Here is a 6251-nt window from a genome sequence, read left to right as displayed (position 1 = left end):
GGAGCAGTGACCCTACAGTGGCATCACTAATGGCTGTGTTCTCAGGTGCAGATGTGAAAATTAACACTTTATTGCTGCCTTGGCCACCTTTAATTTACTTCCTCTTTATTCGCATTTTTACGCTATTTCTGGTGGGCAGCATAAAGTAAACAGGACTCAGTATTGGAAAAAAATCTTTCCAGAAAGCTGTGCCTTCTTTTCTTTACAGAGGGCTTTATCTAACCCCCACTGAAATTAATAGGAGCCTTTCCACTGAATTTAAGGGTCCTTGGAATTGGGCTCAGAATATGTAACAGAGGATCAGCCTGTGCCCATTTCCATCGGACACTCCCCTGCTCATGATGGCAGTGTTGTAGCATTTTTTCCTTACGCTTTTTATCTGTTAGGCTGTAATATTCTTATTCTTTTCCCTATACTCCTAGCTCATATGGAGTACTACATCTAATGGATTTGTTCCTCTGTTTATATTTCGCATAGCACAATAGGGTCCTCTTCCATGACAAGGGTTCTAGTATGGCTTAATAACAACAGCTATTATTGCTATTACTGTTGTGATCACTATTAAGATTACTACAGTTTTGGATGGTGATGCTAAAGTGGCATGTTTTCAGAGTTTGCTTTTCATTTTCTCAGGACTCTGTAGATGGATACATATTTTAAATTCCCAAATGCTCTTGATCCGTACAGGCTAGATTATATTCTAAGGGGAAATTCTTGAGTAATATACTAGGCAGAAAAAGCAGCAAAACTTCACCATGCTGTCATGCAGTCCTACACAACTCTACAGAGCAACTAGCCAAAACCTCTCCCAGATGAGAAGCTTGGGGAAGAAGTCACTGCTATTATCAGTGTGTTGTAGCAGCAGCTGCCACAGCTATAGAAGGCCTCACCTTCTATAGGAATAGCTAATGTGATGGTGACAAACACTGTTTTGTTTTGCTTTGTTAACGAGCTAGATATGGGGTAGATCATAAGCTGATGTAAATCAGTAAAGCTTTGCTGAAATCAATGAGCTAGCAACTGAGGATGTGCCCCAACAATTCTTTTTTAATCTCTAACATGCAGGTACTTACCACAGGGGGAAAACACACATTATAAACACAGGTCTGGTCTTGTAATTATTCTCTTACTCAGGTAAAGAGAAGCTGGAGATTTTAAAATATATTGGAAGAGCCTACCTTGCAGCTAGTCTGAGAAGCTTCAGTTTAATACAATTAATGGCAGAGCAAGAAATACAGTACATCAAAAATTATCATTCAAGGTAAGTAATTCTGTCAGCTTGAGAGTGCCAATAGCCATTTTACTGATATTTATTTTTGTACTACATGACACAGGATAGACTTATTAAAATAAACATTTGTTAACAGATCTTTAAATTTAAATTTGATATCACACTAGAATGACCCATACAAGTCTCTACTTTCCATTCTGGATTGTGTCTTGCAATGCCATATGGGCTTCAAAGAGGAAGACATCCAAAATATTGTATCATCCAACAATTGGTTATTTTTATGGTATATGACTTATTTGTCTGCTCTCATCATATATCACCTGAATATTTCTTACAATTTGGATCAAGTTTATTAGCCTGTTATTGAAATTGTGCCAGCAAAACAAAAATAAAACAAGATCACTAAATAATCAAAACCCCGAGAAGTTTGTGATAAAAATAATGAATAAACTGACAGTATGTGATACAAATTACAATATGTTAAACTTTACAAAAGGGCTGAATGTTTCAGGAAAATCATAAAATCATGGAAAATTAGGATCGGAAGGGACCTCAGGAGGTCATCTAGTCCAACCCCCTGCTCCAAGTAGGATGAGCCTCAACTAGATCATCCCAGCCAAGGCTTTGTCTATCCGGGTCTTAAAAACCTCCAAAGATGGAGATTCCACAACCTTACTGGGTAACCTGTTCCAGTGCTTAACTATCCTCCTTGTGAGAAAGTTTTTGCTAATATCTAACCTAAACTTCCCTTGCTGCAACTTGAGACCTTTGGTCCTTGTTCTGTCATCTGCCACCACTGAGAACAGTCTAGCTCCATTCTCTTTAGAACCCCCCTTCAGGTAGTTGAAGGCTGCTATTAAATCCTCTCAGTCTTCTCTTCTCCAGACTAAACCAGCCCAGTTCCCTCATAAGTCATGTGCCCCAGCCCATTAATCATTGTTGTTGCCCTCTTTTGGACTCTCTCCAATTTGTCCACGTCCTTTCTATAGTGTACTCCAGAGATGGCCTCACCAGTGCTGAAAAGACAGGAAGAATCACTTCCCTTGATCTGCTGGCAGCACTCCTACTAATCCAACACAGTATACCATTAGCCTTCTTGGCAACAAGAGCACACTGCTGGCTCATATTCAGCTTATTGTCCACTGTACCCCCCACGTCCTTTTCCTCAAAGCTCTTGCTTAGCCAGTTAGTCCCCAGCCTGTACTGGTGCATGATATTGTTCCATCCTATGTCCAGGACTTTGCACTTGTCCTTATTGAACCTCATGAGATTTCTTTTGGTCTAATCCTCCAATTTGTCAAGGTCTCTCTGAATCCTAGGCCTACTCTCCAGCATATTTACTACTCCCCCAGCTTGGTGTCATTTGCAAATTTGCTGAGGGTGCATGCTATGCCATCTTCCAGGTCATTGATGAAAATATTGAAAAAAACTAGCCCCAGGACCTCAATGACCCAGCTATCAATACCATCCAAAAACACAGGCTTATCTTATACAATGCCAGGGCATATTACATCTTTAATATATACAGTAAAAGCTCTGTTATCTGGCATGCCGGTTAATTGAGCGGCCCGGGCCACTACTTCTCCTGATTCTGGGGCATCCCTCCGCCCCTCCCACCGCATCTGCACCTCCCGCAGGCCCTGCAGGACAGGGAGATGGGCCCCGCACAGCGTGTTATGCCCCCAAGCTGTGGGGGTTGGCAGCACAGGCTGCTTTGCCCTGGGCCATGGGGGCTCGGAGAAACCACAAGTGCCACAGTGGGCACTACCAGTTTCACTTTTCCTTACAAGCTGGCGTGCTGGTTAGCAGAGCATGCTGGCTTGCAAGATGCCGGTTACCAGAGAGTTTACTGTATTTAAAAAGAGAACAGAAACTAAAACAAAAAAATTTAAATTTAAACTTGAGCTTCCTTTTCCTTTCCTGACAAGTATGCAATTTTGATTGTTTTTGAGGAACTTGCTTCTTCTTTTCATGTCTCTAACATTTGACTATTTTGTTATGTGTGCTTGTCCTCATTTATTGTACTTTGAACTTGCTGTCATCCTGGGAGTAGATTTGGTTACCATTACACATACTGGGCACATTTACACATGCAATTAGCACAAGCAATAAACTCCAGTGCAGTTCACACCAGAGATTATTGCTCCTGGGCTCTGTGTTTATGTGTGTGCCCAGAACTGCAGAATGTTGAGCTAGGTTACAATAGCCCCAGCTGGCAGGAGGTCCCAGTGGTCAACCTGACACCCCAGGGCTGCTCTGACCCGACTCAGCGTGCTGTGAAGGGGATGGCTGGGGCACGAGGGTGCTTAATTGTGGGGCTAGCCAGAAGGCAGCCCCCACACTGAAGAACCCTCATGCTCCAGCAAACCCCATCAGCATCTACATGAGTGTTGCAGCATGCTAAATAACACTACCATAAAATAGCATTTATGTTTACAAGTACTAATTAGCTCACTGCAGCCTAATAGGGGCACACATGTAGACACTGAGACTTTACTAAGGAGCTAATTAGGCAAATCTGCAGTAAACGTCTTGTGTAGATGCACCCACTGGGAAGAATTCTGCTCCTTAAGGAGTACCATTGCATTCTTAAAGAAATCAGTTACTTAAGTTGAACTGAAAGTAAAAAAAGGAAAGAGAGTGAGAGCAAGAGAGAGAAAAGATAAAGTATTATGAGGTTCCAGTTCTATAAACATGCACATGAATAACTTAGTTTTACACATCCACTTTCTTTACTGAGTGTTGATTCAGGCTTTCGATTTTGGGCATGTGAGTCTTTTATAGAATAAGATATTTTTCCATAGACAAAGCTATTTGGGGATGTATTGGGAATTAAGATGCCTGGATTCTTTATAGTGGATTACGCACTAGTGAAATAATAGATATAATACTAAAAGGAGAATAAAAAAGGGTTTGAACAGGAGATTCAATACAATATTACTTAAGGATAAAAAATTTCTATTAGCCATTAAAATGAAAATCAAGGAATATATAGATATTAATTTGGGCTTTTCATCATATCATAGTATATTGAAGACTTTCAAAATTACTTTCAAAAGCTGGATTTTAGAAATATGTCATAAAATTAGGAAATGCCAAAAGCAATTAAAATTCGAGCTATTAACAAAGTTAACACTAAAAAATTAGAACATCAAAAATCCCATAGTAAAAAAGCTTATGTAGACTTGCTAAAACTTAAGGCACTATTGAATAATATTGCTGTTAAAAGAGCCAATTATTTTTATACAGCAAATACATTTTTGCATGATAATTCAAATAAAACTGGTAAATGGTTAACTGCCTTAATAAAAGGGAAAGAGAAATCTCAACATAACAGCAATTTATACAAAACAAGGGGTGATTATGTACAATAAGAATGAGATAAGTGATATCTTTAAGGTATATTATGACATTGTATAAATCTGAGACTAGAGCTTCTGGAAATGAAATCCAAATTTTGGGGCTGAAAATTCAAATCTTGACTTAATGTGTCTGTTTAAACCAGAAAAATAAAAAAGGCCATTATTTCTGGATGAAATCTAAAAAAGAAGCAGTGAAACAGTTAAACCTTGATAACACTCCAGGAGAAGATGGCCCTCTACCAGAATATGTTAGTGCTGTCTTTGAAGTACAGGGCCCCTTCATGCTACAGACCTACAGTTTCCTTTTGAATGGAGCCAAATGCATAAATCAGCTTATGATGCTATTATGGCATTTATATTGAAAAAGAATAAAATATCTACTTGATTGTTCAAATTGCCACCCTATTTCTCTTATTTACTAAAATAATAGCTAAATGTTAGCCAACAGGTTGAGTCAGGTGACAAAAAATAGTCATGAAGATCAGATTTACTTTGTAACAGACATCATGAATAAGATATTAAATATTATTAATTGTGCTCAGAATAGTTCATCTTCAATACCTGGCAGTAGCAACAGCTTCTGAAAGAGCATTTGATCAACATGACTGGCACTGCTGAAGCTATTTGTGTGAAATGCTATATTAAAAAGGGAGACCAGTGGAATTGGTGGAAATGTTCTCATTGATTTTATTAGACTCAACATTTGGTATCAGAGAATCATTTTTTGGGCCACCTTTTTTTAAATTTCTTTAAAACAGTTCTTACGGTTAAAGGGTGTGAATCTGAATTCTTCATTACCAGGCAATAAGTGAGAGAAAGCTACCCAGTCTCCATCATTAATTGTCTTGGCTACTGAATCATTCATATAGTTAGGCAGATGATATACCTTCATAAAATAAATTGTAATAGACTTTGGTGTGGTGGAAGTTAGTCTAAAGTAGGCTCAGCTCCCAGCTTTTGGGCCAGATCTGGTCCCCACTGCTTTGTCATCTAGCCAACAAGGCTCCCCGTGGGTCTGTGAAAGTCCAGGCATGGATGATGCAGGGCCCTGGGGCTTGATCTCAGCATGGGCTGCGTAGGGGCACCTTGGGACCCCAGGGCCCAAACCTGGTGCATGGGGCCAAGTGGGGGAGTTGTGGAAACCTAGCGCCTAATCCCAGCACATGGGGGCCATCTGAGGCTGTTTGAGCCCAATCCAGGAGTGCAGGCCTCATCCTGGCACAGAAGGTCTAATCTGGCCTGCAGACCAATCCCCCATCACTCATCTAGCCCCTGGGGCCAAAAGGTTGAACATCACTGGTCTAAAGCAAATAATGTGCTGCTTATAGAATTCCTTATGATTACCTATTAAGTAAAAAATATCACAAGGTAGAAGTCAAAATTGCCTTGCCCAGTAAAGTAAATCCATTTACTTTCTATGTCTATTTTCATCAGTGGAGCAATCATGATTTATCCTTAATTTGGTAGCAAAAAGTTTCCGTTGAAGTCAGTGGCATACTCCTAATTAGTGCATAAATACTGCATGCCCCTGCACTAAGGCACCGCTGGCAGTGTCAGTGGCGCCTTTTCGTGGGGGGTGCAGATGCACCCCCTATGTGTCTCCAATAATTCAATGAGTGAGACTAGTCAGTTTTCTGGTAATCATCTTTGCTGTGGTA

Source organism: Gavialis gangeticus, unplaced genomic scaffold (assembly GCF_001723915.1).
Source record: "Gavialis gangeticus isolate Ggan-Ray unplaced genomic scaffold, GavGan_comp1, whole genome shotgun sequence".
Lineage (NCBI taxonomy): Eukaryota > Metazoa > Chordata > Crocodylia > Gavialidae > Gavialis > Gavialis gangeticus.
Note: the sequence above shows the minus strand (reverse complement) of the source record.